Source organism: Chinchilla lanigera, unplaced genomic scaffold, assembly GCF_000276665.1.
Source record: "Chinchilla lanigera isolate Chin_1 unplaced genomic scaffold, ChiLan1.0 scaffold00008, whole genome shotgun sequence".
In the NCBI taxonomy this organism is placed as follows: domain Eukaryota; kingdom Metazoa; phylum Chordata; class Mammalia; order Rodentia; family Chinchillidae; genus Chinchilla; species Chinchilla lanigera.
This window is the reverse complement of record NW_004955409.1, coordinates 29,965,541-29,976,078: the sequence shown is the minus strand read 5'-3', so window position 1 is coordinate 29,976,078 and position 10,538 is coordinate 29,965,541.

Genomic DNA, 10,538 nt, shown 5'->3' with positions numbered 1-10,538 from the left:
ACATAACAACCACTGTTAATTCCTGAAATTGTTTTGAAACCCTGTATCATTTTTGTTTTTGCTTTGTTTTGTTTTTGTCTATGCTGCTATTTTGTTGTTTTTTAATTCTCTTTAAATAAAAAAAATTGGTGAGAAAAATGGTATTGTTTTACATTTATACAAATAAGTTTCTATGTTCAATCTGTTGCAAAATCATAGCTTGTGTAACCTCCAGAAAACCCCACTGTACCTTTATGAGAAAATACAAATGACAAAAGCCATGTGTATTAGTATTACTATGAAAATGGCATGAATGTGTTAAGTTTCTGTTATATAACAAATACCTGAGATAATCAACTTATAAAGAGGAAACGTTAATTTGGGCTTTAGGTTTTGTAGGTTTGTCTATGATCAGTTGGCACTCTTGCTTTGGGCTTGTGGTTGAACCTCAGGGCAGAAGGGTGCTGCAGAACAAATCCCCCTCACCTCATGGCCAGGAAACAAAAAAGAGACAGGGGAAGAAACCAGAGTCCCACAGTCCTCTTCAAGGACATGCCCCCCATGACCCAAAGACAGCTCATAACCACCATTTCTTAAGAGTTTTGAGAGCTGCTGATCTAACTCAACCTCCAATCAAGTACTGGAATCTTCTCTGTACTAATAATTTTTGTTTTTTCTTTTATTTTTAAATTTATTTTTTAGTGCATATTAGATACATAGCAGTCACATTCATCATAGGGAATTTATACCTGTACATAACGTCTTAATTCTTGCTTTTTTTTTTTCCTTTTCCCATTCCCCTCCCCTCTCTTCAACCCTTCTTCCCCTTGCCATTTACAGAAGCTTTGTTTCTCTTTTCTCCCTTCCATTCTTTTTTTTTGTAATCCCTTTTCCTTTCTTCCCTTCCCCCCACTCATTCTTTGTTCCCCATCCCATTTGAATATGTTCTTCCTACTTCCCAATATCTATTCTCCATTTTGCCCATTATTCACTCTGAGTTTCTCATACAAGAGAAACAGTGATATTTTTAAACTTGTGTGTCTGATTTATTTCACTTAAGGTTGTGGTCTTGAGGTGCATCCATTTACCTCAGTATGACACGTTTATCCTTATGATAGAGTAGTCATTCACTGTATATAAATAATACATTTTCTTTACCCATTCAGCTGTTGATGGGCACCTGGACTGTTTCCAAGATTTTTTTTTTTTTTTTGGTACCAGGAATTGAACTCAGGACTTCAGGCTTGCTAGGCAGGTGCTGTGCCCCTGCACTAAATCCTCAGCTGTTTCCAAGATTTAGGTATTAAGGATAGTTAACATAGTTGTTCTACTGTCTTCTATTTTTTGCTGAAAGAAATTGTCAATGAGTCCTTGATTGATCAATATTGCATGTCTCTATCTGTTCATGAGAAACCACTTTGAGGATATCAATATGTAATACAACAAGCATTGTTAATTTCCTACCATTTTGTTTGTAACTCTGTATTGTCTGTACTGTTCTTTTGCTATTTTGTAAAAGGTTGTCTGTCTGTTAATGTTTTCCTCCTTTTATTTTTAAAATCAAAAATCAAAAAAGAAATCAAAAAATATTTAGGTATTATAAATTGTGCTTCTATAAACATGGGTGTGCATATATCACTGTGGTGTGATGTTAACTCATTCAGGAAGATACCTAGAAGAGGCACACCTGGGTCAAATAAAACCTCTAATTTCAGCTTTTTGAGGAATTCATACTAATTTTCACAGTGGTTGTACTAATTTACAACCCACCAACAGTGGAGAAGGGTTCCTTTTTGCCCACAGCCTCACCAGCATTTACTATTGGTTGACTTCTTGATGACAGTCTTTCTGGAGTGAGATAGAATCTCAGCATTGTTTTAATTTGCATCTCTTAAATGACCAGTGACATTGAACATCTTTTCATAAATTTATTTGCTGTTTGTACTTCTCCATCTGAAAAATGTCTATTCATTTCAGATGCCTATTTTTTTTACTGGGTCTTTAAACTTGGGAGGGGTCTGATTTTTTAAGTTCTTTATGTATTCTAGGAGTTAGTCCTTTGTCTGAATGGTAGCTGGTAAAAAAATTTTTTTCACTTTGTGGGCGTCTCTTCACTCTGTCGGCAGTTTCTTTTGCTATGTAAAAGCTTTTTAATAAGATGAGATCCCAGTTCTTGAATATTTGTAGTATTTCCTGTGCAGTCTGGCTTTTGTTCATAACATCTTTGCCTTCATCTACGTCTTCGAGAATTTTACCCATTTTATCTTCCAACAGATTGTTTCTGTTGCAATATCTACATCTTTGATCTATTTTGATTTTAACTTAGTGCATGGTGAGAGATATGGGTCTAGTTTTAATCTTTGGCATGTAGAAAGCCATTTCTCCCCTCATTGTTTATCAAAGAGGCTAGATTTCTTCCATTGAAGGTATTTAATCTTTTTGTCAATGATAAGGTAGCCAAGCACTTGGACTTTTTTCTGCATCTTCTATTGTGTTCCACTGACATTGGTCTGTTTCTTTGCCAGTACGATGTTTTTTATCACAGTAGTTTTGTAGTGCCGTATAACATTAAATCAAGGATTGTGATGCCCTCTGCCTTGCTCCTGGCACCCAGAATTGCTTTTGCTATTTTAGGTCTCTTCTGGTTCTATATGAATTTTAGAAATGTTTTCTTTAGTTCTGTGAGGTATTCTATTGGTATTTTGGTTGGGATTGCTTTAAATCTGTGTAACAGTTTTGGAAGTATGGCCATTTTTACTATATTGGTTCTTCCTATCCAAAAATCAGGTATTTTTCCATTTTCTGATATCGTGTTTGATCTCCTTTTTCAGAGCACTGTAGTTTTAAATAAAGATTAGATCAATTCCTAAGTATTTCATTTTTCTTGATGCTATTGTGAAGTGTATGGTTTCCTTGAATTCTCTCAGTGAGTTTGTTATTTGGTACATGAAGGTTATTAACTTTTGAGTGTTGACTTTGTATCCTGGTGTGTTATCAAATTTGGATATTAATTCTGGAGTTTTGGGGGGGAGTTTTTGAGGAGAACCATGTCATCAGCAAATAATATTTTAACTTCTTTCTTGCCTGTCCTTATTCTTATTATTTCTTTCTTTTGTTTAATTGTTCTAGCTAATGTTTCTAGAACTGTATTGAATAGGGGTGGTAATAGTGGGCCTCCTTGTCTTGTTCCTGATTTTAGAGTGAAAGCTTTTAGTTTTTGTCCATTTAGTATGATGTTTGCTATTGATTTGTCATAGATGGCTTTTATCAGATTTAGATAAGAACCTTTTATTTTGATTTTCTTTTTTTTTTTTTTTTTTTAATCTTTTTGAGACAGGGTCTCACTATACTGTTGAGCTTGGCCTTGAACTCACTTTGTAGCTCAGGCTGGCCTCGAACTCACAGTGATACTCCTGCCTCAGCCCCGCAAGTGCTGGGGTTACAGGCATGTATCACCATGCTCGGCTTATTTCAATTTTCTTTAGGGTTTTATTGTGAGTGGGTGTTAGACTTTGTCAAGTACTTTTCTGCATCTACTGAGAGTATTGTGTGGTTTTTGATTTTGGTTCTGGTAATGTGGTGTATTAGACTTACTGATTTGCATATACTGAACCATCCCAGCATCTCTAAGGTCAGTACTACTTGGTCATGATTTAAAACCCTTTTTGATGGTTTGCTGCATTCTGTCTGCCAGTATCTTATTGAGGATTTTTGCATCTTTGTCCATTAAGGAGATTGGCCAGTTGTTCTCTTTTTGGTTGGATCTTTTTCTGGTTTTGGTGTCAGGGTAATGATTTCTTCCAGGAATGAGTTTATTTCCCTTTCAAATTAGTTAAAGAATTTGGGGAGTAGTGGCATTAAATCTTGTTTAAAGCTCTTGTAGAATTCAACAGTGACTTGGGCTATTCTTTGTTGGTAGTTTTAATTACTTCTTTAATTTCTTTGACTGATGGATTATTTAGAATATTTATATCATCTTGATTCAGCCGTGGTAATTCAAATGCATCTTGGAATCTGTCCATTTCTTCTAAATTTTTCATTTTATTAGAGTACTTCTCTTTACTAATGTTAATAAAGACTACATAAGACAAGGTAATAAATTAGCTCCTTTACTAAGATAATATACTATACTCCTGCAGATGAAAAAAAGAGATTGCCCATAAAAAACTATTAGCTGATTGTTTTGAGTTAATGTTAGGTTTCTTTCAGCTACTCATTTCTCTCATAGGGTATGTAAATTGAAATACTGTACTGGAAAAAGAACAGGCTTAATATTCAAACAAACTGGAGATAAAATACCAATTCTGCCTAGTGTGGCCTTGAACAACATTATTTCCTAGCACAAAGTCTTAGTTTCATCATCTATTTTATGTGTCAGGATTAAATAAATCAACTTTTAGTTTTATCACAATGTTTATCCTGTAGAAAGTATTGAATAACTCTTTCATTCTCTGTTCCTTTCTAATCATCTTTATTAGAAAACCTACTCTGCAAGAATGTTATTGCTCCATTATGATCACTTTCTGAATGCTGAAGTAACAAACACCACAGTAAGGAGTCACCTCTGAGACACCGGACAAACACAAACCAATTTAAAAAAAAAAAAATGGAAGGGGCTTAGATATAAAATGTCACCTATGAATGACTACCCCTACTATGGTTTGTGTCTAGACGTACCTCCAAAGCTTCATGCAGTCATTGGTGGGGCTTCTTCAGATGCGGCTGAATCTAGAGTGTGTGATTGATTCATGGTGCAATGCTAGGATTAAAGGTGCTAGGATTTTTTTTTTGTTTTTTGTTTTTTTGTTTGTTTGTTTTTCTCGTACCGGAAACCAAACTCATGACCTTGCGCTTGCCAGGTAGGCGCTTTGCCGCTGAGCTAAATCCCCAGCCCCGGTGCTAGGATTAAAGGTGGATGATTACTAAATCTGTCCACGGATTGATTTGGCAACAGCCTTCATCCCAGTCACCTGGATACAATATAAGGGACAGAAAGAGGCTTGTCTTGCCCCCTTTCTTGTTCTGCTACCTTCTAGCCACCATGAACTGCTTCTCTGCCATGTGACATTCTGCCTTGGAGCCAGCCAACTATGGATGGAAACCTCTATGAACTGTAAACCAAATAAATCTTTCCTCCTTTAACTTTGGGTGTCAGGTATTTTGTCTCAGCAATAAGAAAAGTAACTAAGACAACCCCCAAATTTCCACCACACATTTTAGCTATAGACAGAGCCAGTTAAAACTAATCCCTTGGCTCTTTATAGTACATGGGTTAAATTTTAATTAGCCAGCAAAGTGTAAAGCCAAGAGCAGGTCTCTAAGGAATTTATCATATGTTCTGGAGCGGGGAGGAACATGAGGCTAAGATCCATCTGGGATGAGAGTCCCTGTGTCACTCTCAGTGGACCACCTGCTCTAGGATACTGGGCTTGAAATGCCACACGCCACTAAAAGGAGAAGAGGCGTTAACTCTGTTTTACTCATGTATCCAATCATACTTACCATTATAGATGTTCCCTCACTTGGCACAAGAAATTTACAAGGCAGTTATTATTTATATTTTACAAAGGAGCAGGGAGGCTTAGAAGGTTGGGTGCTTCATACGTAGCTTCAAAATAATAAAGGTAGTATTTAAACCTGGGGCTGTTCAGCTTTAAAGTCTGGACGTTGTACTATTTGGTCTTGTTGAAGAATTTTTTCTAAAGGATGTCCTCTGGTTGAAATTGTAATTCCGTGGTCCAGACCGTTGTGAGAGTTTCATGCTTTCTTCTACCTTATTCAAGCCACACAGGTGAGAGCTGGGCTCATTATAACTGAATCGCTTTATCAACTCAGTTGAAAAGTTATTTTCCTTTACCATTCTGGAGGAAGTGAGAAATCAAAATACACAAAATAAACTGAAAACAATTTTGATTGCCAACAATTATATCCAAGAATGTTTACAATTCAGTTCAAGCATGTTGTTCACTACTTGATTTATGCTGGGTGGCATTACCAGTGTGTGCTCCTGCATTTGGAGTTACTCTTAACTGTAAAGAAGCTGTAATTTATATGTAAACACTTCAAGGCAAAAAACAGCAATTTAAAAAAGCAATCCAGACAACAATTTGTTTGAAACACCAACCTGAAGAGAGATAATGCTAACATAAACAACCATACCTCTGACCTGCATTAGAATACCCTGGTTACAAGTAAACTTTGAGCTGTTCTTGTTAAAACCACAGTTACTCAGCAGGAATAGCATCCTTCCAAATCACTGCTGTTAATGTATCTACTTATTATCCAAACAACCCTGAAATAAGAGACCTGAAATTCACTGTTGTCTTTGACGCTTCCTACAGTCAGGAGGTGGTATGTTTTGCTTAAAAGACACGGAGCCACTGCTAGATTACAATTTTAGATCAAAATATTCAAGTGAATGAGACAACAAGTAAAGAAGTTAATTTGGTAGCAAACAAGCTACTTTTCCTAAAATGTATGTTTTATTCAAGTTAAAAAAATGATGTAAGAAGACTGATCAGGCAAACTAATATATTATGTATTTTCTAAAATGTAAGAAACATTTTAGAAAATACATGCATGTGCAAGCCCTAGGTTCAATCCTCAACACCTCCAAAGAAATTCTGCTTTAAAAAGAAACAAAAGATTTATTACCACTACTGGTAGCATAGTAGATGCCATACACCAACACCAGTCAAATAATTGTTTTGTACAATATTCTCATTATAATTTATACCCGAGATGATTCATAATAATAAAGGAATAATAATAAATACTAATACAGAAATAAAAGATCATAAAATGGAGATATGACATAAACAAACCCGAGGTAAATGCAGAAGCAATAACAAAATCATGAGTACAGTAGGAATGCTTAAGATTTCTTAAGTGAGGAAAAGAAAATTATCAGTAGCTGCCACATGCATGGGGCAAGTACTGTACTTGCTTCATCTGTGAACAGATGGGGATCAAGACAAAAGATTCTTGGAAGGCAGGAAGCGTTACCAGAACTTCAGTGTGGCTAACACATGGGGAGAAAAGAGTTGTGGCCACAGAGCACAATTTAATCCAATGATATGTGCTCATTCTAGGTGAGTGCTAAACTTACAGCATGACTGCAGAGTATTGTTACTTTTCTAATTACAATGTACTATACTTCACTTTTATTTGGGAGTTCAATAGCCCTAATTTTGGAGGCAGCAGTTTGAGGGAGCAAAGCAAAGCAAGACAGCTTTGGAAGGCTTTCTAATAGTATACTGCAGTTTAACTTATCTCCCTCTTGATAACTGCTTACAGTTGAGAGTCAATATGAGTAGTGCTTCCAAAAGCAAGATTATGTTTATGTCTATTGGCAAACGCTGAAATTGAGGGAAATTTGGTCAGAGTTACTTTGGGGGAATAAACAATAAGATGTCCAGATGTTCATTTTTGTGCCCATTTTTATTTCTGAAAAAATTAAATTATAAAAAGTTTCAACATCAGAGATGTTAATCTAGTAGTCATAAATTTTACAAACATTCTCCTACGGCATCTCATTTATCTTTTGATGTTTTATGGTGACTTGTGCTATACAAATAATTTTATTATAGGTGCTTGCTTTTACTTTATGCTTTAGAGGAGTCCTGTCTTATTTTAACAAAGCTCTTCCATATTAAGTCATAATTACCTTTCTAATCTCTCTCTCTCTAATATGTACATTATATTTCAATTTACAATCCTCCTAGAACAGGTTCTATATCTTTCTTTAACATTTATCTCCAGGCGCTATATTATTTTCGTCACTTATGTTGGTTGTGCTAAGAACCTTTCAAAGTAGATTTAAGAACCTCCCTGCCAAAGCAGTGTAATATTTGGCTATTGCATGTAAGCAGGATGGCTCTTGGTCCCAGGAGTGGTTTTGTCTGTTTCCTGCTGCATAAGTAGTGAATAGTAGGAGGAAAACTGGGGCATTATCTCTGATTCAAATTTTTTATGGATTCAGTACTCAGCTAGTTCAGATTACTGAAGGGTTATCAGATATGAGGAATCAAATCCTTTGTTTTTTGCTTTTTCAGTTTACTTTAGCTTTTATTAAATGAAATATCCATATATTTCACTTACAATTTTATCAGCTATCAGAATGCGAGTATGATGGCCATCTTGCTCAATACGTCCTGCAAGGAAAGAAGTTTCTAAATCTGTGTTTACTCTGCTAGCTTAACTTAGTCAGTGGAAGTTTACTGAACTTTTTTTTCACCAAGTGCATTACTTTGCTATTGACTGTATTCAAAATCACCTATACATACTGTGGGGTGGGAAAACAGTAAATACTACAAATAACTGAATGTGATGCTCAACACTAGGCCTAAGCAACTTACACAGTGAAGCCTGGGTAATCTTGGGAAAAAACGTGAATGACTGCAGAGTTCTCCACTGCGGATGAGAAACGAATTGGTCTGACTAGTGGCTAGGTTCATGATAACTTAGTCAAGATTTGAGTGGAAGAAACTGAAGAATTCATCAAGTCCTAGGAAAAGACCAACTAAGAAGTAAGCAACAAAATTTTTATGAACTTTTGAGTTGTACAGACAATCATGTATGTAGGTGTATATACACACATTTACGGTTGTCTATTTGGGGATGCTTTTCAAGGGCAGTCTGAAACTATTAAACTTTGCTTGCGGGTCACTTGAGACTTTAACTACTGTGAAGACTGAAACTTAATGATGAGAAGGTACCAAGTATTATGACAGGAAAATGTGCGATCTAGTTTCTGCATTTTTTGTTTGGTTTGTTTTTTTTGATACAGGATCTCACTATGTAGTTCAGGCTGGCCTTGAAATCATTATGTATGCCAGGCTGGCCTGGAAGTCACAGCGATCCTCCTACCTCAGCCTCTGAAGCGCTGGGATTACAGATGTACACCACCACACGGGGCTCTAGTTTTTGCCTTTGAAGGAACTTCAAGGAGCTGTATATTTAATGGCGACATATTAGAAATGTAGATATTAAATAATATATTTCATGATGACAAAATCATTATTGTGCAATTGTCCAATCAGTAAAGCAGACACTATCCAAACATTATACTTTATTACACCTGATTATAGATCCAGAATGTACTCAATTTTTAATAATCTTTCATTAAAAAGAAAATGGCAAAAGTAAAACATTTATTACTTAAAAATCTGAAGTGGTTATAAAGTAAAAGTCCTCCATCTCTTCTTACCACCTACATTTGCCACTTCTATTTCTACAGATAACTGTTCACAGTTTATGAATCTTGAAATCTTTTAACCCAATGTACACACACTTTAATAAGATACCATGGTAATTCTAAAGCTCTTTTCCTCTCAGTCATCTTACTGATCTTTATTATTTTAGAGCCTGCAGCGTCTGTACATCAGATCCTACATTATAATTTAAGTACCCATTTTCTCATTGGTAGACACAGATTGCTTCCGATTTTCCGCTATTAAAAACAGTACATAAATAGTTTTATAGCCTCCCCATACCAGATTATCTGTAAATTCCTAATCTAGCAAATCTTTCAACTTGTATTTTAAAATTTTTATTAGTACCTGTCGGCAGCACTTAATGATTACATTCCTCGTGGAGACTTGGTACACGTACATACACATCTTCAAATTGTATTTTCGACAGGTCCCAGGGGAACCCTGTCATGGCTCAGTTTAAACAGGTAAATTAATGCTGTTACATGCGCGCATAATAGCAGCCTGAAAAGTTAACTTTCTCCCTTCCTCCACCAGCCCACTTAAATGCTTGTCCAGAGCTTTAGTTTCTTAAAGCTCCCAACTATCTGCCTTTAGAAGCTACAGTCTTTCTGGATCAAAAATATATTATTCTTGGTAAAAGAAAACTGCTTCCCCTCGAATCTCACGGGAGTGAACGTACTAGTTTTGTAAAATGATCCCTAATTTTCAATCTGTGGCTGGATTAGAGGTGACTGCTGTACCAGGCTTTTTGTTTCCCTTAGACAAAGCCTGGAAAGAATTTTCCAAGTCCTGGTGCGCAGAGTTTGTTTTTTCCGTTCCGCCCAGCGCTGTTTACTCGCGGACGAGGGGAGGGGTAACAGTCCCCCGGCTGCAAGCGCTCACATCCGCCCGCTCCGGGAACTCCGGCGCGGTGCGGTGCACTGCACGCTCCCGTGGAGCCTCTGGAGAGCCCTGGGGAACAAACGACCCCCACGTCCCCGCACCCCTCGGAGGGCCTAAGAAGGCTGAGAGACTGGGCACAGGAAACCAGAGCGAAGGGGACACCGAGGAGCCAGCCCCGGCCCAGCCCGCGCCCGAGCCGGGCCCCGCGCGGAGGGGGCCGCGCGCTCCTTCCGGGCTGCGAGCGGAAGTGGGCGAATTTGAATCCTGCGAGCCGTTGGACGCGGCGGCTGGGCGTGAGCAGCGGAAAGTGACAGGGTCGTCCTAGAGCTGCCTTCAGCGCGCTTCGGTGAAAAGGTAGGGATCGCGAGAAACCGAGCATTCCAGGGAGAGAAACGGGGCTGGCGGACGGGCTCGCGGGTCGGGAGGCCGGACAGCCCGGCGAGGCCTCGGGGCGCCCGGGGG